This window comes from Astyanax mexicanus, chromosome 9, assembly GCF_023375975.1.
Source record: "Astyanax mexicanus isolate ESR-SI-001 chromosome 9, AstMex3_surface, whole genome shotgun sequence".
Classification (NCBI taxonomy): domain Eukaryota; kingdom Metazoa; phylum Chordata; class Actinopteri; order Characiformes; family Acestrorhamphidae; genus Astyanax; species Astyanax mexicanus.
This window is the reverse complement of record NC_064416.1, coordinates 19211523-19233334: the sequence shown is the minus strand read 5'-3', so window position 1 is coordinate 19233334 and position 21812 is coordinate 19211523. Positions and strand designations below refer to the sequence as shown.

At 38.1% G+C, this 21812-nt stretch overlaps 1 protein-coding gene across 4 annotated transcripts in view; it reads left to right on the top strand.

Annotated features, from left to right (window-relative positions):
• mical3a (microtubule associated monooxygenase, calponin and LIM domain containing 3a) overlaps window positions 1–21812 on the top strand; it is a 124417-nt gene that overhangs the window by 8016 nt on the left and 94589 nt on the right. For all 4 annotated transcript variants that reach the window (XM_049483636.1, XM_049483637.1, XM_022679619.2 and 1 more), the window contains one exon: window positions 17629–17917. The gene's annotated coding sequence lies outside the window, so the exon portion shown is untranslated. Of the gene's footprint in view, window positions 1–17628; window positions 17918–21812 lie in introns of those variants that run through there.

The window sequence follows — 21812 nt, the reverse complement described above, 5'->3', positions numbered from 1 at the left end:
CACCAATGAAGTCATATTCCATGTGTGTACACTCTGCTTGTTTCTACACGCGTGTGGGTGTATTTGAGTGTACTTATGTGTAAGGGTGCGGCTGCTCTGAAATGTGGGGATGGGTGGAGAATAACCCCAAGAATTAGACAGACATCCTCCCTCATATGCAGTCACACACATTCCCTGTCTACTGTCTCTCTCTCTAGACCCAGGATCTGCTTAGGTCTAAGCAGTCTCTGCGCCTGAACTGAACAGGTGAGGAAGCTCTTTCAGAAGCACAGAGTGTGAGGTGAAGTATCAGATGAGAGGAGGATGGAGGATTCCAGCTGTGCACCCAAGCAGCTAACAGGATGAAGTGCTGATAGTCTGTAATTCACAGTGTGTGGGAGCTGTCTGTCACCTGCTTTCCTCATTTAGAGGAATTAATCTCTCCACACCTTTCCTCCATCATGTATTACATTACTTTGAACATGACTGAATGTGCACGGAAAGGGAGGTTTTAAAGCCTTGATTTGGCCAAGAATCAAGTTTGCTTACCCCTAAACTGTCAATCAGCCAAGTTTGCTTCTTTGGTCTTGCATAGTTAAACTCAGTGGTGAACTGTGACTATTAGAGCTAGATTTCCAGTCTACCCACAGATTTCTATTTTTAGCCATTTTAAATTAAACATGGATGTTGGAGGCTAGTAAAATACATTCCATATGTTTTATTTGAAACTTGCAACAGACAATAACATTTCAACATTAAGGTTTCAGTAAAGAGCCCTGGCAAAGGGCTGTTGCCACTGTTTTACTTTCTAACCAAGCGAAAGCACATATCTTGCTACAAACCAGGTACTTGAAGACTAAGACCAATTAATTAAATGAGTGGAATCAAATGATCTGACTGAATTGAAAGATTGGTGTCCTGACATTTCTTTTTTTCTGCCTGAATACCACAGTAAAACATTCTGATTGGACAGTTGGGCAGCCATCATCCATTGGACATTTAAAGATATTTATAATTTTGTTGACCAAAACTAAAGTATTTGTAAAAACATATACAAAATACAAAAAGACCACTTCACTTTCTGAATCAGTTTCTCTGATTTTACTATTTATAGGTTTATGTTTGTGTAAAATTAACTTGTTGTTTTATTCCATAAACTACAGACAACATTTCTCACAAATTCCAAATAAAAATATTGTTTAGAGCATTTATTTGCAGAAAATGAGAAATGACTGAAATAACAACAAAGATGCAGAGCAGGTGGAACAATCCTGTTTTTTAATTACAATGTTTATGCATCTTGGTCTGTTCTCCTCCACCAGTCTTACACACTGCTTTAAAATAACTAAATAAAATAATTCAAGCAGTTGAGCTTGGTTTGTTGGCTTGTTACCATCTATCTATTCCTTTTGATTATATATGTATTTTATATACAAACCATATAAATACAACCATTAAGATAAAAAATATATTAAATAAAGGTGGTCTAGAGGGTTTCCCAATGCTAACAATGGCACTGAATTAGGGTATTTTAATTTGCAGCAGTGTGGCATACACAGTGAGATACAACATGAACAATTTTACTCATAGTTTTGGGTTAGCAAGTAATGATTTAGGCTGTGCAGTGCTAACTTAGTGGCTGCAGTGTTAAACTAACTAATAAACACACACTTGACAAGTTTTGACAGAACCATTACTTTAAATTAAATGTTTGTACAGAAAGATGGCTGCAAGGTGTCCCAGGATCTTTATCTTTATTTGTAAGGCTGTGCTTGAATAGAACACCCTCTCATGGGTAGGATCACTGTGCTCTCCTCAGGGAGTGGCTGGGCTGACTGTGGCTAGCTTGGTTGCTTTTTCAACCAGAAGGCTGGATTCAGACAAGGTCGTCTTTTGCTGGAGTTCTGAGAGTGTATAAAATAGTACATTAAATATATGGAAGGAATGTGCACTTATATTCAGAAACCTATGAACCCCTTTTTATGCTCAAATGCTAAAAATGTACTTCAGTTTTGGTGTGGTTTACTTTCCTGAGAAAACTAGTGCCCTTTTATTCTCTCACTGTGGTCTTTGAGTTACATACTGCTCAGCTTTCAGATTCCATTAGCCACCAGCAAGTGGTCTTACACACAGCTGTCAAAATTGCTGTTATGCTGGGAGCAACACATACTGGATGTGATGGTAGAATCTTTAGTCCACTCCCTTTGGCAAAAACAGACAGGCAGGACTCAATACACTCTCACAGACACATGCTTTACCCATGTCATAACACTTTGGTTGATTACACAGGCAACATAAATGATTGATTGTTTTGTTGTCATAGTATTGCTATATGTATTAATTTATAATCATTGAAAAAAATAATGCACCCCAGATTGCTGAAAAACACACACAGAGACTTAAGGGTTTGTATTCAGGTGTGGTCTGAGTACAGAATTGGTTTTGCCACAAGAGCATATATACAGTATATGTGCTTCCTCTCCTGCCCTATACATAGACTCTAACAGGCTGTTTTTGGGTAGTGTACCTCTTTGTGAGAGACTGTTGACTGCTAGAAATGCCTCTATGACACATTCAGAACTCAAAGACACCTAGACCAGTTGACAGACTTTCAGAGGGGGTGCATTACTGAACCGAGAGTTAAGATTCAAGATTCAAGATTCAAGATTTTTATTGTCACATCACAGAGTACAGGTGTACATGTGAGTGAAAAACTTGGGTGCAGATTCCCACCAATGCGTAAAGAATAATATTTACAAGAGAGTAATAAAATAATATAAAATATATAAAAATAGGACATACAGATAACTTACAGTATAAACACTATTTACAATACACTTAATTACAATAAACATGATAACTTACACTATAGACAAATTGCACAGAACAGATATGCACAGATGTAGATATGGATAGTGTGGAAGTAGTCAGTATGTCACAGTATAGCTATGAGTAAGTGCAGGTAAGGAATGAGTTGAGTGGGGAGTGCAGGGGGCAGAATGCTGTATAATATGGAAAAGTCTGATAGATGCAGTGTAAAGTAAAGTGCAGGGTGCAGAGTTTGTATGGGTGTCAGTGGGGTGGGTTGGGCAGAACACCGTTCTACTGGCTATTCCACAGCCTGGTTGCTTGGGGGAAGAAGCTGTCTCGGAACCGGCTGGTTCTGGTCTTCAAGCTTCTGAGCCTCCTTCCACTCGGCAGCTGTGAGAACAGGGAATGGCTTGGATGGAACGGGTCCTTCATGATCTTTTTGGATTTCCTCAGGCAGCGGTTGGTGTATAAATCCAAAAGGTTTGGGAGCTCAACCCCAGTGATGTACTGCGCTGTGCGCACAACCCTCTGCAGGGATTTCCGCTCCAGAGCAGTACAGTTCCCATACCAGGTGGTGATGCTGCCCGTTATTGCCCACTATCAAAGCCATCCTTACATCACGACCAGGGACTAAGCCAAGCCCTGGACTATAGAGCAGTATTACTAAAGATTATTCATTGAAAGAGATACAGTATGTAGTATAGACCAAGGCTAACCCCCTATCTTGGAAACTTACCCATACAATTAAATTTAATTTCTTGTAAAATTAGCTCCTTATTGTGCATGTCAATGCATGTATATAGGTTGTTATATATTCGGGAATAAGTAAATTTATCAAAGATTTCAAGATGTCTTTACTTGGAAAGTACTGTCCTGGCAGTCTAACATAATGGTAAAATTAGCAGATTATGTCAATCCTGAAATAGTACAGGGGAACAGCCAGTCAGCATCCTCTTTTGTGTGAATAGGGAAGGGCTTAACCCCATCCAGAGTGGAACATTGAGCTGATATCATACTGCTCAGCGAGAGCCAAGTATGATTCATTTCAAAATATCTATTAACCTCATAACTCCTGAAATCATTTGCCGGGCCTCAGGCCTGGGCAAGGAACCATTCAGCAAGGAAACAATTCAGAAAGCATCCAGTACTGTTACTTAACACAGAGGAGAACTGCTGTTGGATGTATAGTAGGATTTCTTATTTTCTGTGTATCTCATCCCCAAACTAGAGAGTTTTTGTTTAATTATGAATCAATTGACAATTTCCCTTCCTGAGTAAATATTCAAGTTCTGTTAAATTTTTTTTAGCTTATTTTAAAGTTAAACATCACATAAAGTGTTGTATTTCACAGAGGAAAATCACATGCAGTAGTTCTCAACTCTCCCATCATGAAACTTCCCAGAATTCTATTTTGGTAGGAAATTGTGGCCCTTTTCTCTGCCAGTTCTGACCAGAACTTGACCTTAAAACAAACCTGTGGTCTTTCTGGCTGCACATTTTTGCTACTTCTTAACCATACAGTACTATTAGTGCTCTTACTCAGCTCTCCAGAAGCATTCACTGTTAATGTTCGGGCATTGCCACGAGTGTTTTATAGACTGAATATGACTTTGTTGGAGGCGTAACTACAGTTTTTATGAAAGCTCAACCAGTATGAATATTTGGTGAATAAAAAAACATATCAATTATCTGGGATGAAAATTCAGATGGTACAATTTAGCCACTAGGTTCATGCCTCCTTTGATACAGTATATGTGAAGTCAGCCATGGGCTAAGGAAAGCACCATGTCTTCAGCTCTGATAAATGAGCAAACAGGTGCCTGTGCCAGCCAAAATTACATTAGGACTTGTGAGGAAAGAAAGGGCTATCCACTCAGAGAGAGCAAGGCTATCTTGTGACTCTGGCTGCTGATGGCAGGGCAGCATAAAATGGGATTCTAATTCTAATTGGGTTTTAATATCATACTTTAGTAATAATAGCTAAGTAGTGCTTTACAGCTGATTTAATTTACTAATAATTAAAAATCAATACAGTATTTCAAAACAAAATCCCATGATGCTTCTATACATCAATATTTTCTAATCAAAAGGCCATTCAGTTGTTTACTGTCATTTGTGTAGTGTAATATCAAGGTGATGACTGCATTCTCATCAAATCAGTAATAAATAATGTTCTTCCGTGATGAAAGCCAGAAGCAGTTCAGCTCTTTACTGCACTCTTTTAGTGGATTCTTGGCCTTCACACCTGGCCGTGTTTTGTTATGCCAGTTGACCGTTGACATCCAGCTGTTTTGATATTAAGTTCTTATTCCAGAACTTTATTCAATTTCTGCAAAGAATAACACACAAATGAAATGACGTTGACATCATCATCTAAAACTGTTTGTGAAGCTCACCTCATTAAATAAACACACTCCTTTTCTGTCTGCTCCTGTCCCTGTTTTTGTTGAAAACTTTATTTAGCCATAATGTTATTTTTACGTCTTTGTTTTTGAGAAGATATAGGTTATTAAATCATGTGTAAGCTCTGTGGAATCTCTGTGTGCAGTAAAGGAAACGAGGGATGACAGTTTAAGGTCTTTTGCACAGCTTGCAGTCGCTGGATTCATGTTTGTCTGAGAAGTTGGGCTGTGATTTCACTTTTTATTTCTGTAGTGGAAAGTGCTTATAAAATATGAATTTAACCCCTTAAACCCTAGACTTGATTTTACCCCAAAACTGTTCTCCATTATTCAACGTAAATTATCAAGTATCTACTATGAATTATTTAGCATTTAGTATGATTTTTTTTTTTTTACTGTGTATAATGAATGATTTAGTATCGGCTACGAATTATGCAATGTGTACTATGAATTATTTAGTATTTACTATAAATGAAACAGAATCTAATATAATTGATTAAGTATATATTATGAAGTATTAGGTATTCATTATTAATTGGTAAGCATCTACCATGAATTATACAGTATCTATTATAATATATTTATGATCTACTATGTGTTTAAGTATTTATTATCGTTATTATTTTTTCAACCTACTATAATTTATTTGCTATCTATTATAACATTTAATATCATCTGTGACTTATTCAGTATCTCCTAAGAAGTGTTTACTATAAACTATGACCTATTCAGTATATAGTGTAATTTGATTTAGTATTCACTTTAAATTAGTAAGTACAAGTATTCAGTATCTATTCAGAAGTTTTTACTGAAATATTTACTACATATATTATGAACTATTTTTGAAATATTTATGTGCCATAATTTGTTCAGTTGAAGTATAGTCCCATATAAATGCCTTTAGAGTTTTCAGTTACGTAGACTAGGGTGTAAGATATCATGCCTATACTGAATTCATTGCAAAATCTTTGTGCTTTTCAGCTTGAGATGGTTGCATAACAGCAGCAGGTAGCTTATCTTTTGTTGATCTGTAGATTCGTGAGAGAAGTGGCGTGCGAGTTCAGAAGCATCTAGGTGGCAAAAATGTATGTTGTAATTAGTAGACGAGGTCAGGACAGTACTAAGTGCTTGTGAATACTCTTCATAGCTCTTGTGTTCACAATAGCAATTTCACACTCCCTGCTCACTTGACGGTAATCACAGGAGAACGTGTCTGCACCCTCCCTGACTGGTGATGATAACAGAAAGTGTCAAACACTGTGTGATTCTTGCTTGGCAAGACAGCGTTAAACATTTACGTTGTGTTAAAAACATGAGAAAGTCTGCCTCTGGATTCTAAGGAAGGAAGCACCTCAGATTTGTCCCTGCTTCCAACACCTGATCCCATTAATTAGCTCCATAACAAACTCTTAAGTTAAATTGGTGTGCATTATAGCAGGAAAAAAGCACTACAAGTAGGACCAAAATTGGGAATCACTGTGTCATTTCAATCATTTTCAAAAGTTTTAAATTTACTGTTTAAAAGACTAAGTGTTGCAGAGATGCATTATTTTAAACCCTTTTTTAACTTTTAGAAAAGTGATCTGGGTCTTTTGAAAGTAATTCTAGTCTTTTTTTATAAGTAGTCTGGATCTAATTTTTTTTTTAAGTTTAAATCAATGTTCATAAAAGATCCTTTTTTTTTCCAGAGTAGTTTGGGGCAGTGGTGGCTCAGCATCAACAACAAAGTTGTGGGATTCTACCCAGGTTTGGTGGGCCACCGCTGTTGGGCCCTTGAGCAAGATTCTTAACCCTCCCTGCTCACTGCTTCCCGCAGTGATGGCTGCCCACTGCTCTGAGCATGTGTGCTCACTCTATCACTGTTTGTGTCTTTTGAGTGTGTGTTCACTGCATGAATGGGTTAAAAGCAGAGGCTAATTTCCATCTATGCCCAGCGTAAGTATTGTGTGTATATATAGTATGGTCTTCTTCTACTCCTTCTTTTGAATCAATTTTCAAAAAGTTTCAAATCTTTCCAAAAGTACTTTGAATCAGTCCAATATAGTTTAATTGAGTTTTTAATGAAATCTTAGATATTTTTTTCCAAAAGGTCGTTTTTAGAGTTAAACCAAACTCTAAAAATTGTTTTAACCTGATTAAGGGTTCTTACTCTGCTACTTTGTTCCAGTAGCTGTAATGTTGTGCTGCTGGTGAAGAGAAACTGGATGTTTGTGTTGTCTCTGTTCTGCTTTGATATTGTCAGAGGGAACTCCAGTGCTCTGTCATACTTTCATTTAGCTGGACAGACAGAACGGTGAGATGTGGGACTCTGTCCTCTTCTTTCTGCCTTTTGTCTCACACTGAAGAAAAAACCCTTTGTATCCGACTGCGATCACATGTCACAATATTTGAACAGCTGCAGTGTGTGTGTGTGTGTGTGTGTGATGAGACTGTATGAAGTGGAGTTGTGGGTGTGTAGAGTGGTGAAGTTAGAAATGAGTGTATTTAAGTTTCTTAAAGGGAACATATCCTTTATTTATATCTTGTATATAATGTAGGACATCAAGATTATGATACTATGAAAATATATATGCTATAATTCTATTGTATATTACCTCTTTTTAAACTTTTGTAAATTAGCTGCCCTGTAGTGTGCCTTATACAAACAAAAGTCCAAGCTAAAAACATCCTCCTTCTTTTTTCTTTATAGTCTAAGTGTATATACACACACACACACACACACACACACACACACACACACACACACACACATATTTTAGATGTTTGAGTGATAAAGTATTCCTGATTAAATACTGCTTGAACCAGTTTGTATGCAGATCATTACTGGCTGCTGCATTAAAATATCTCTATTTTATATTTTGTACTGCATTAATAATGCCAAAAATGTTAAATATGTGTAGTGCTAATCTATGGAAATGTAGCCTAAATGTCTTTGTGGTGGTTACTATGGCGTTTAGGTAGCAGTGATGGCTCAGCAGTTAGAGGACCTGGGCCATCCACAACAGTAGTGTAGGTTTGATAGCTGGGTTTGGCAAGCTGCCACTGTTGGGCACTTAAGCAAGCAGCGATGGCTGCCCACAGCTCTGGGCACATGTTCTCACAAAATCACTAGGTGTGTCTTCTGGGTGTGCTCCCTAGTTGTGTATGTGAGTCTTCACTGCATGGATGGGTTAATAGCAGAGGCCAAATTCTGTCTGTGCCCAGCACAAGTATGGTGTATATGGTAGTCTTGTCTTGTCTTGTCATGCCTTGTCTAGTCGTGTGTAAGTTGTTTGCTAGGTGGTTATGGTGCTGCTTAATATATTTTTGCTAATTAGTTGCAAGGTATTTGTTAGCGGGTTGCTAATGTGGTAATGGGTGTTTTTAATGGAGTCACTGACAAACCTGTGTTTTAGATGGCTGCCAGGTAGGTACTGTTGTTTAATAATTGCCATGATTAGGCTTTATATTGAGTAAAAACCTTGTAACTGAATCTGGAGGTTCATGTTTAGCATGAAGGACTGCACTTCAAATGCTGCCTCTCCTAAGAATGTTCACATGCAGGACTGAAGTATACTGATATCCCTCTCCACTTACTGTTTCTGTCATGGATGCCATGGATCATGTTAAAGCTCTGCGTATTTTAAGCATGACATCAATCTGCTGAGAACAAGGCCAGAAGGTTCAGCCAACTGTTAAATACCAACATCTTTACTCGTACCGCTTGAGTCAAAGATACGTACACATTTCACATTTTGAAGGAGAAGGAAGATTGAATGCCTGTAAAAGTGCTACCAGTGCCGACTTGAAGCGTTACGTTGGAATTGTATGGCTTGGTGGAAGTCACTGTTCGGTGGGATTTGAGGCTCATTGTGTAAGTTTTGGGTGGTGAATAGCAAATAGGGCCTCTTTAAAATACTGCTTGTGTTGAAACAGGGTGACAGCTAATGACTGGCCTTCTCTTATGTAAGAGGAACTCCAGCGGGTGGGAGGGGGTTCGTTTGGCAGGGAATGGTAATGTAATTAAAATTCAGGAAATGGACAAAGGCGGAGACATGCACACTGCTTGGCAGCAATATGTCAGCATGCCCATGCCAATCATTTGTTATTATGTAGGCCAGTTTTAGGGACTCTTTGGGTATGAAATCTACTTTGAGGCTGAAAAGAGGTTTCAGAGCTGAATAACAGCGTTTAGTTTACAGCTTTGGGTACTGTATCATAATTATACTATAGACTGATTAGCCACAACATTAAAACCACCTGCCTAATAGGGCCAAGGTGTTCTGTGGTATCTGTCATAATGATGTTGGTGTCAGATCCTTAGTTTCTGTAACATGTGAAGTGGGACCCCAAGGATTGCATCAGTGAGCTTTGGCTGCCCATGATCCTCTAGCCAGATCACCAGTTGTCCTTTCTACATTTTGTAGGTACTGACCACTGAAACCCCACAAGACCAGTCTGCCATTTTGGAGATGCTCTGACTCCACCATCTAGCCATTCCAAGTTGACCCTTGTCAGGATGACTTTATTTTTATACTTGGTGTCTAATATGTGCACATCTCTTGACAGATGTCACTGTAGGTGAAGATAATTAAAAGATAATTAAAAGATAATTAGAACATAATCACCTGTCTAGTGGTATAATGTTATGGTTGATTGGTGTCTATCAACATTGTCATTCAAAAATCTCCAAATCTCCAAAATGAAAAAAAAAGGAAAAATAATTCATTCCAGGTCTTTTTGAGCATTTCAATTTGTCCATTCAACATTAAATTCTGACATAATTAAAACAACAACAGATTCATATTCAGAGAGAAGTGCATAGTGTGTGTGGTGTATTTAAATAGAAAACAGTCCTGAGGCTGCTTGATGCCTAAAAAAATAAGCGTTCTCTTATGAATCATAATGTTTCACCAGAGGGAATATGTGCATAAGTTATGGGGTGAGATCAGACAGTTATGCAATAAAATTGCTCACAGGACTAAATTGGCCTTGTGCCTCACGTGTCGTGTTGAGCCTGTAGGTGACTGAACATCCACTGATGCGTGTAGATTTTAAAACTTCATAAGAAATAGGGCCCACCCGTCTTAACTCATCTGATGTGTGGAGTAACCAACGGCTAATAAACAAAATAACGATTAGAGCAGAAGTGACCGCAGACTGCTTGTTGGTACGCACTGTAATGCAGTTCCAGCACTTCTACATTTTATTACTTTGGCCTATGAGGACATTTTTAATGTGTGCTAGGACATAAAACAAATAAATTAAAATGTAACAATTGTCAATTTGTCATCTTCTTGTCATGCAAACTGAGAGAACTCAAAGTCTTAGATTTTCTGTTGTCTTGCTACACACTGGAACAAAGCTAAACCAAACAGAATACTGATTTTGGGAAGGGGTGGTGCATTAACCAAACCATTAAATCTGCATGAATTTTTGCTTTAGACAGAGAACTACTTAAGAGCATTGATCCCTGCCCCCCCTAAAATCAGTGTTCTCATGTGGGATTATGTGATTGGTTCATTTTGTTATGTGACTTCTTTAACTTATAACATTACTTCCCTTTTTATGTATTACATGAGTGCATGTACTGACATCATATAGCAAAAAGCACACATTTCACTCTGCATGGGAAAATAAAAATGTCAACTGACATTGACAAACCAAAAGTGAAGAATGAACCATCACAATTGATCCTTGGTTCTGATGGAGTTCGTGTGGGCCCTAAACCAGTCCATAATCTGTCCTGGATGGGGATTCATGCATTTGAGAAGTTGATGCAATCTAAAGTTGAGAAGTTGATGCAATCTGTTCTTCAAAAGTTATAGCTAGCACTAATAGAGCACTGTTTAAATTGTGCTAAAACTAAAACAAACTCTGACAATAACCCTTTTATAGCTCTGATATTTATAATATAACATTTTAGCCAAGGTTTTCTAATGATTTTTAAGTCTTCAGTAGCAAAAGAATAAGTGTGCACACATATTCAAAAAGATCTGAAAGCATTGAGTTTCAAATTTACAACAACCAGTGGGACAGCAGCATTAAATCCTATCTGACACACAAGGGGAGCTGAATAATGTGTAATAGTGGTGTTAGTGGGGTGGGAGCAAGTTGTATATCATAATAATGTGAGCACCGGCACTTTTTCGTTCCACGTCAAGAACTCATGCAGACCGATTTAAAGGCTTATAATGAGAATCACTTTGGAAATCACAGCCTGAAGCTGTGAGACACAACAGAGCTTCACTGTGTGCCAACAGTGTGGGCAAATAGAAACCACAGTTTTAGTGTGAGTACCTTACTGATAGCTTCATGCACCATAAATCCTTACAAGCCGTGTTACTAGCCTCAGCCTGCTGCTCCCTGACCATGACATGAACCATAGATCCACAGAGCAGTAAATCAGAGCCTGACTCACTTATGTCCAGTTTAACACATGTGCTGATCAATACTTACAAAAGAAAAAGCGATACAGAAAAGAAATGTCTTTTTTTTTTTTTTTTTTACCACTGTGCTACTTTCTCTGACATTGAGAGTCCCTGATTAGTGTTTGGTGGAAACAGCAATGAGAACAGAAGGACTTTAAGCCTCCTTTTACCACAGCCTCAGGCACTGTACAGTACTGTCCTGCTATTAATACTCCATGTCACCAATGTAGGACGGTCACTTATAGCCAGTGACCCCTTGGTCACTGAACATCTTGGGGGAGGGATTGTGTTTTAAGGTTGTTTTAAGGCAATCTCTTAAGGGTGTTCTACTTCGAATCTTCGAGAAGATGATAGTTTTATATTAATAGCAGTTCATTGAACAAGGTATTTACAGGAGAATACCTAAGAACTAAAGACTAACCAATATATTGGTTATCCGATAATACTGTCTAATATTACGAAGAAAATACTCCTAAATATGCAAATAACAGGAATGATGTATTTATTGTGACATTTGTACAACATTTGACAACCAATGTTTTTCACTGCAAGTTTACCAACTACATGGCGAAATAAAGCAGTTTGTAAAATTTAGGGGGAGTCTTATGTCTTAGACCTTTTAAGAAAAATATTGATACCTGACGCCATGCATCAATGCTCACATGTATCACAAAAGGAAACATGATATATGATATATTGCTATTTTGGTATTAATAATGAGGCATGAACTCTATAAGACATAACCAGCATTAGCCTTTTCAGCTATTTGTGTTAAAGAAGATCTTCTTTTATGAGATCCTACCAGATAGCTGTCACTCTTGCAAATTAGTGAAAATTGGGTTCCCATGATCTTGTCTCTATCTGTCTGTCTTTTCGTTAACCCTTTCTGTCCGAGTCTTCCATACATTAAAATTAGGTAATTTTAGCTTATTGTTGTAACTTCTTAAGGTTTCAAGGTTAGCAAGGATTTACAATGTTTTTTTACCCCTAATAACTGGTGTTTTGTCTATTTTTGGAAATTAAACATTTAATTTAAGTACAACGTAAAAGGTAAGAAACAAACACGTTCTTAACCAACGTGTTTCTATCTTATTGTCATGTTAGTTTCTGCATATCGTTGCTGTCCTACGAAAAACACTTATCTCCATTTTGTTGATTTTTAGTTTACTACATAATTTGAACAGACAAACTGTTCCTTATACTGTGCCAAAATTTCTTGATGAACGGACCAATAGAAACTCTTCAAAATGACCTGAAATAAACTCTTTTTACATTGACTTCTATTGGAAGTTTACAAGTTTTTTTTCTCTCTCCTGTAAAGTTGCTGTTTTGGAGATAAGTGTTTTTCATTGGACAGTGACGATATGTAAAGAGCTGAGGTCTGTTTGCTTCTTTGTTGTGACTGTAGAATGATGGCAGCAACCAGCACTAGTCTGGATCACTTTATCTGTCTTAGTGATAGCAAGAGTGAGTTGGTATCCCACTATTTAATACAAAGCACAAAATATCTGTCAACAGCAACATTTAACATGTTTGTTATACAATGTGATCAATATTGGTTATTTCTCTTTGCTCACAGTAAATCTACCCTAAGCAGCCGATGCCTTTGAAGAGCCTGTCTTAGCCTGATTGGATGTTTGCACAGGTTCTTTAGTGGATTTCTTCAGAGGAAATTAAATGTTCATGTTACAGGTTCACTTGGGCTGATGTTGCTAATAATATTCTGGCTACACGTTTAGGCTTTTGAAAGCTATACTGTAAATGCATTTGAATTTAATTAAATAATGTAAATCCACAGGTCTCCACTGATGCTTAACAAAGGAGGTGTTACTGACAAAGTAGTCATCTTTCCTAGAATTCCATTGTCTTTGTCTGTCTTTTCTTTCCCGTGTACTTATCCCACTCTCTTGGTGTTTGTGGCTCCTCTTGAAACTAATCCCACAGCTTTAAGAGGTCACAGGCCAGTTGACCCCGGCCTTTGTCCCTAATTCAAAGGAAATTCACACAGCATGACTCTATGTGGGATTAGCATAACACAGCCTATGATGGTGTTTATTTCGGGACTTGTGAAGCTGATCAGTATTCTATTTTTTTTATCTGTATTTCCGTATGTGTATACCTTCACAGAATGATCTTGCTGTATGTGAAGCCATGGTGGTGCAGTGTGCTCAGTAGTCTGTAACAGATTTATAATAGCCGTGCTTGTTAAAGTGCTTTCACGCATCATTACTGGGGGCTTTTATGAGCCACTGTATTGACCTGGAGGCGGAGCTAGCTACTTAAATCAGCTCTGACAACAAGGAATGCCTGCTAGTCACTTGATGCACTGAAAGTCTGTGGCATGTAGTGGCACTGTGGTTCTCCACATGCATATGTTTGGGGTGTTTGGTGGGAAATGACCATGCTGCTTCTCTCAGTCCAATGATGCACCCCATCTCAAAGTTTGTCAGCTGGGAAAAATGTTTTTGAGTGACCCAAGTATTGCATTGCATTCAGTGCTCTCTCACCAAGAGGTACAGTACCCAAAAGTATCCTCTGAGAGACTTTTATATTGAGCAGTGGAAGAAGAAATTTAAAGCCCCTAGTGGGGCAACACCCAGTGTGTGATCAGACCAGTTTTTCTGTGAATTAGTTTAAAAATAATCCAGGTTGTGTTTTTTGTGTCAGTTCATATATATATATATATATATATATATATATATATATATATATATATATATATATATATATATATATATATATATATATATATAAGTTAATGCTTGTTTTCTCCCATTTCCAAGACAAAGTTTTTAGCTTCTTCTCCATTTAGGATCTCCTATATTATTGTATATTCACCTCCCAAAAAGCCCAGCAAATGGGTTTAAGATTTTGGTCACTTTCCAAAAAATTGCAAGCAGTCTCTGGCAATAGATAACAAACAATAAGCAGTGCCAGGAGTTAATGTATTAAATGCAATGTTATTTTAGCCTATTGCATGAAATGGATGAGTGAAGCAGTGTTGACAGGTTCCATATTTTTTATTCATGGCTCTTACACACCCAGCCAGTGACTTCAGAGCGCAGGAGGAATACTGATTCATAATGCATGAAGCTGGAGAGTCTGCTTTGGGCTGGTCCTCTGTGTCTGTCTGAGGGAGACAGAGGGAGACATCGCTGATAATAACAAGGTTTAACCAGCTTTAAGATGTGGTGTGCTATATTTGTCTTGTTTTTTTTCCTTCTGAGATTCACATATGACCAAAACATTCATCAGTTGTTTTTCCACAATGATTTTCCATGTGGCTTTTTAAGACTGATATATGTAAATGACCTCTGCTCTCACTGGCTGCTCGGTTTTCACAAAAACATGTAACTTGAATATCTGGATATACAGTAACCATATGTTCAAAAAACACTTTAGCAGGCCTATTTACCACCCTGTTACTTTGCCTATGAATGAAACACACAGATTTTCCTACAGAAACGTCATATTACAATGTAGTTTTATGTGGTTACAAAATTACTGTAATAATTGCCAATAGTGTTGATATTTGTCCTTTTGCTATGTACTTTTGACACTGTTAGCAGAGATTGAAGAGATAGAAGAGATTATAGCCAGTTAACTTTTAGCATTACCACTTTTCCTTCTGATGTGAGAGCAGACAATGAATAGAATGTACGGAAAAGCTTCCATTATCTAGCATTAGCTTTTAGCCTAAAGCAAATCTCAGTTTACTGCCCCTGTCTTTTGCTTCATCCTGTGCCCCCTGTTTACCCTCCCTCTCTTTGTACACTGACACAGGAAAAGCCACAAAGCCATAGGACAGAGTCATGGAGTAATGCGGTGTTTAGGGTGGCTCAGAAATTAAATGCTGATATATGGACAATGACACAAGAACTGATAAGTTAAATCATCCCTCCCACATCTGTGCAGAAGTCCTGCATCTGGTCTTCCATGATAATTTCCTGCTCAACAAAATTCAATATCTCATTATTACTTCAGACCAGGGTATTTCCCTCCCGCTGTTATTACGTCACAGCCATGCTTCGACTTTGTCTTTGCTCTGAAAACACAATGAAGTCCATTAGCCTACGTGTCCTTGAAACAAAAGCAACGCTTCATGCGTCCACTACTCTTGCACACTGAACCAATTAGAGACTGCTATGATCTCATTAGTGTCTGAGCATACCAGTCCTCGGTGGAGAAGGTCTGGTATTCTGGTTTCTGTACTGTTTGTCCAGATAACTGCCCATAAAATAGCCCCAAATGTTAGCATTATGTAATTACAGGAATTGGCTCACATGCTGTGACAGATTGGAGATATCTCTTATCTTCATTCACACAGAGGCACTTTCATCTGAACGCATTTTGACAGAGTTAAAGGCACAAGTACTCGTTCAGAACCTCTGGCTCTCGTGGCCCTTGCTGTTGTGCGCAGTTACCACCATCTGATAACAGGTAATCAGTGATTTATTTAAGAAGCTCATTTAAGCTATTTTAAGCAAGTGGCTTTGGCAGAGGTGAGGGATTGGAGGGGAGTTCTGTGAAAGAAGGCCTTTTTTAACAGGCTTTCATCACATTAACTTGCTATTTTGCCAGATGATTACATGTCAACAACCGTGAAACAAGATCACAGGATCAAAGAACAGCGATATCCACCAGCTTGTTTATAGCCAGGGTTTATATGCTTCATTTCAGACTGTTTCACATTCTTTCAACCTTAGCCTGTGACCTGATTTCAACTATTGAACTATAAAAAAAAACATTTATTGAATATTTTAGATTGATCTTAGATGTATACACAGCACGTATTTGACTTTGGTTGGGTTGGAAATAGCTTTATATTTATTTATGTCTATTTACCACTTAAAATTTAAGATTTTAAGCTCTACTTTTGGACCACACACATATTATAGCATAGTTTTACCATTGAGTCTTACTGGAATGTGCTTCTGTCCTTTCATTGTGTCCTTTCAATATGATGTTCTCTTACAAGATAAAGAGATTGTAGCTTAACTCTTTGCATTAGCATTTATTTTCCTTGGGGTTATCTTTCTCTAGTTTTACTTGATAAATAAATAGGTCTTCTGTCTTTTGCCTTCTGATGTTTATTATGTTTAGCTTTTTTTTTATCTTTTTTGGTTAGCAGTTTGAGGGAGAAGATGATGGAAAGGAGAGATGCTAAAAGCAAAGTAATAGCTAGCATGGATCCTTGATTTGCTTTTAGGCTTTCACTTTGTCGTATGCTGACACAAGTCTGAGGCACAGGAAAAGCCATGATCACATGACCTGGTTTAATTAGGAGTCTGATGGAAATGAGCTGCTGTCCAGTGTCATCAACATCATTTTCTCAAATGTCATTGTTGCACTTTGCCATCTTTGACTAGGAGTTTCGTTAGTGGGCTGGGTGTGTGTAAATGTTTGAGGTGTAAATATAAGTGGGCAAGGCTGTTGTGGCAGTATTTACGCTTCACAGTTTGTTAGGTTAATTTACTAAACTTGTTTTATTTAACTATTTAAAGGTAAATGTAAGTTGTATAATTTGTAATTTTTTGTCCAGTTGATTGAGGATAATTCTCAATAACATGAAATTAATATAACTCAAATGAAGGTAGAGTTAAGCAAGGTAGAGTATCTCTTATATCCTGCTAGTGCCCATCACACAGCAGTGCATTAACAGCAGTGCAACTGTCCAGGCATCGTCTGCACTGTTATAAATAACTACCCAGCAAGGATTTTGTGCGCAGGGCTGGTGGGTCAAGCTGCCACATATGGGAGAATGCTGGAATGCCAGGCCGTCTTGCTGGTGTGTTATTCCTGTATCCTGGCAGACCTTGCTGTGCACCAGCACATTTTGTACACAGCCCCAGCAGGGCGCACTAACACTTTCAAAGCTTGGGCAGTCAGTCAGGCACTGGTTCCACTTCAACCCCCCAGCCCAACCCAACCCAACCCAACCCACACTCACATACACACACACACACACACTTACACACTGTGCTTGCCACACCCATTGTCTTAGACACCTATTGTTTGTTTCACAGGCATACTGAGAGAGGCTACTCTTTGTGAACACCCTGAAAGGCCTCGGCAGCATCATCTGAAGGAGGAGGGGCTCGCTGGCTGCTCCCGCCAAATCACGTGAGGCCTTCCTCGTCCGGTAACCATGGCAACCAGCACCGGTCCAGCCTGCATCTCGCTGCCGCGGTGAGGAGGAGGATACAAGAGAGGGAGAGAGGTATAGAGAAAGAGAAAGAACGCGAGATAGGAAGAAGCCCTGAAAACACATACAAATACATGCTGCGCCCTGGAGCTGCCACGGATATTCCCACAGTGAGTATCCCATTGTTGACTTTCTCTTTTTCTTTCCTTTGATGCTTGGAATCCCTGCTAGGTGCCTTCGTCTTCTTACAGCCTGTGCTCTTGTGTGCATTCATCCCGATGCCAGCTTCATATCAGGGGCTTCCTCCTCCTTGCTTTTGTTATGAACTGAGTGATGACATCATACGCCTTTCCTAGGTGCAAGGTAGGGAGTCCCCCATCCAAGGATAAAGGATTGAGGATATTCCTTTGTCACAGATGCCTGCCTTTCTTTAGCCGTATCTATTGTGTCATTGGCATGCAATATACACTAAATAAATACCGTGGCAGACAGGTTTTGTAGCCCCACCTACACCTAATAAGGGTGGATCCCTGGTCCTGTTGTTGTTGTGGTTTCATAATTGACCCTATGCTGAGCTCTCTGTGGCTTGTGCGCTTCACTGCTCCCATTAACTTCTTTTAATAGCTCTCCACCAGCAAGGTTTCAGACTCTATTGGAGTCACTAGCTGTTCCCAGTGTAGTTCGTGTAATTAGCAAACCCCTGCCTAGCTCATACTCGAGCCCAAATTCTGGGTCAACCTGTTCCTGAGTCGTCCTTGTGATGAGTGATGACTGAGGACAGCAGGAATGACTGCTGCAAATCAAAGCAAATATCACAGGCCGTTTAAGGCTGTGTTTCCAGGGGCTTGGGGGTAATTGATTTAGAAGGTCAGCTGATCATTGTATAATAACGAGAGATCAGCGCGGGGTAGCATTTGCATACCTAGTAAACTCATCGACAACCGTGTAAAGTGATATAACTGATCAAAAGATTAGACATTTATTGATCTGACTAACAATGTTCTGATTCATTGCAAGAGACCATGATCTATTCATAATAGAAAACATATCAGTTAAAGGGCCATATCCCACATGCATTGTTTTCCTAGAGGTCTACTTATGATGATTGTGTGGTTTTATTTATCAAAAACAGCTGTAAGGAATTAAGCTGTCTATGAAATATAATATGCCTTATAATATTTTATTTTTTTGTGATCAATATTTTATTTACAAGTAAACTATATTTACAAAGCCCAAGATATGTGCATAATAATAATAATAATAATAATGTTTTTCTTAAAGTTAATATAAGACAGATCTGTTTTGAATGACTGCCATGGATGCCTGTACCTCAGTCACAAAGACTGCTCATGCTGAAACACTCCTTAAAACTTTAATATGATTATCTCGAGCAAAAGGGCAAATAGCCTTTTTTGTAAATATGCTGATTCAATACTGAATTTAAAACTTTGAGGAAAACAAAGCAGCCATGGACAGGGTAGTGAACATTTTGAGTCTGCTTTTGTCTGCTTTGTATGTCATTGTGTTAGGGTTTTGCTTTATTATAACCTGATCTTTGGTATGAACCTTCTTTAGATTTTATATCTGAAATCATAATATACTGTAATACAGTAAAGAATATTTGTTTATTATTTGGGTTCTTTAACAGAGTTTTTGTTCAGCTATATTTTAGTGTTATGATCAGGTTCTTTCTGACAGGACTTTTTTCATGACAGAACCCACATTTTGCTTTCTTTTAAAAGGAGACATGGCGTTAGTCGAGGTCTGTTGGTTTTGTCCTTTGCATTCTTTCCAGGATCTGAGACATTTTTTCACACATCTCTCATTATGCATTGCAGATTAAGTCATCCTTTTGAGGAATACTGTTCCCGAACATTTAGCCTCCCATTTTCCGTGAAATACGTTCATCGTGGGGGTAATACTTAACAGATGTAGGCTATCAGTGTGTCTCCCTCCACCTTCTTTTTCTGCTTAAAATGGATTTCACATAGAACCCTTATAGACTTCCCCTGTGGGTCTTCTGTGATAATAATAATGGCAACAGTAAAGACTAATGACTTAATGACATCTCGTGGTTTGGTTATACTAAAAGTAGAGCCATGAGGGCTCCTGGAGGTTTAACTTCCATCTTTCCAAAGAATCTCACTCCTTAAAAATGTTAATTTCCTATAAGCTACAGCATGACCAGGACATTCACTCTTCCCAAGGTCAGACTGCAAAACGCATTCTGTAATGCAAGAGGTGGCTGGAAACTGTGGTTGAATCCTGACATTTTAAGTGGATGGTAAAATTATCATTCTGTTAACGTTGGAATGCTTAAATAAATGGAATAAATGGAGACTTATAAGCTGGTGTCTGTAGCCTCAGAGTAAAAAGTCTTAAAATTCCTTTGTCTAAAGCATCAGAACAGTGTTTCAGAAGTCCTTTGCTTGACTGTCCTCTTGCAACCTTTTTTTTGCACAATAAAACTTGTTTGGACAGTTTTCGATGGTACTGTAGATGCTGTACTTTGAGATAATCTGTGGTAAGAGTGACCCTGTGATTATATTTTAGGAGGTTGGACCATTCTTGGGCTTAATTTTCTAGAAAGGCCTGGCCTGGACATGTTGGCAGTTGTTTCACTTGTAAATTATTTTTTACAATGGTTTCAGAAATTCTAGGTTCAGGGAAAGTAACTTAAATCCAATGTATTGTTTATGTGTCAATGTTAAACAACAGAAAAACACACTTCATTTGACATTTTATGCCTTTAGTTTTATTTTGGTATAGAAGTCATAAAAATAAATATTCAGTGAAGAGTGCAAGATCAGAATTAATGCAGCATTTACGTCAATTCAACCCATATTTGTTGGTTAGATAGGGAAATAAATGACAGCAGTGAGGGGGGCGGGGGGGGGGTTCAGTGGTGGAATACTAAGGTAACAGAAAGATATTTGGGTTGACACCTCTGTTTAAACAAAATTAGAAGAAAACTAATTGCTTCATGTGTAAAGATGCAACCAAATAATCATGTGATGCATTGCTATTTTGCAGTTAATGGGCTTGAACTGTTCAGACAAATAATATAGGTCACATTAAAAAGCTAATGTGAAGGGGTGTGCTAATGATTTAGTGAAAAAAATATTATTATACTCTTTTAATAATAACTTACTGCACGCTGCAATACCTTTCTTGCTTGCACAACCTTTCACTAATGTGGGCTAATGCAGTTGTTAAACAGTCCTTTTTCACATGCTGACTTTTGTCACTGTGACGTGTACAAGGCCTAATTTGTCTGGCTAAATGTCACGGTGAAGTTCAGCATATTGACTATTTATCTGAGCACACTCAAGAGTCTCCTATGGGTGGGTGTTAAGTGACTGGAACACTGCAACAAGGCTGATAGTAGTTTGGAACATGTCTAGTCCAGTTTGTGGTGTACAGCTTTCCCAGATAAGAATATATTTTTTACTTGTTATCTCTTGTTTATCTGTTTGAGTCACATTTAGGACTGGGTTCATTAGCAGATATGTGTGCTGTAAAATGTGGTGGAATTTAAATAGCTCTCCAATTCATAGGAACTATGCTGACCTCAACTTTTATTTATTATGTAGAGGCTGTCACTGAGATTTGATTTATGTCATGTTTCAAGAAATGTATATGTAGTGCACATATGGCTGACTGAACATCCAAGGTATTTAACATCCTTCACAGACTTTGTGAGCCTCTAGACAAATAAATGTATTGCCATTATAGTGTTTATTTTGGGTTGGAGCTTTGGTCTTTGGGTGACATATTGCAGTAAAAACAAGTGGATTTCCTGCACCATTGACTTTACTGTTGTATTATTAATGTGCACATATTTCTGAAAAAAGTGACATGGCTTGATGTATAGTCATTGTATTACTGCACTACGATATGTTGGATCCAAACGCTAACTTTTGAATGGAGTAGTTTATCAGAGGGATGCCTGTAATGGAAGTTTCCAAGTTATTTCCTTTGCATCTTCATGGTTCTTTAAATGCCACAGGGTGATTTAAATGTAGTACCAAAATGATTGCATAACTTCACATGGTAATGCTCCAT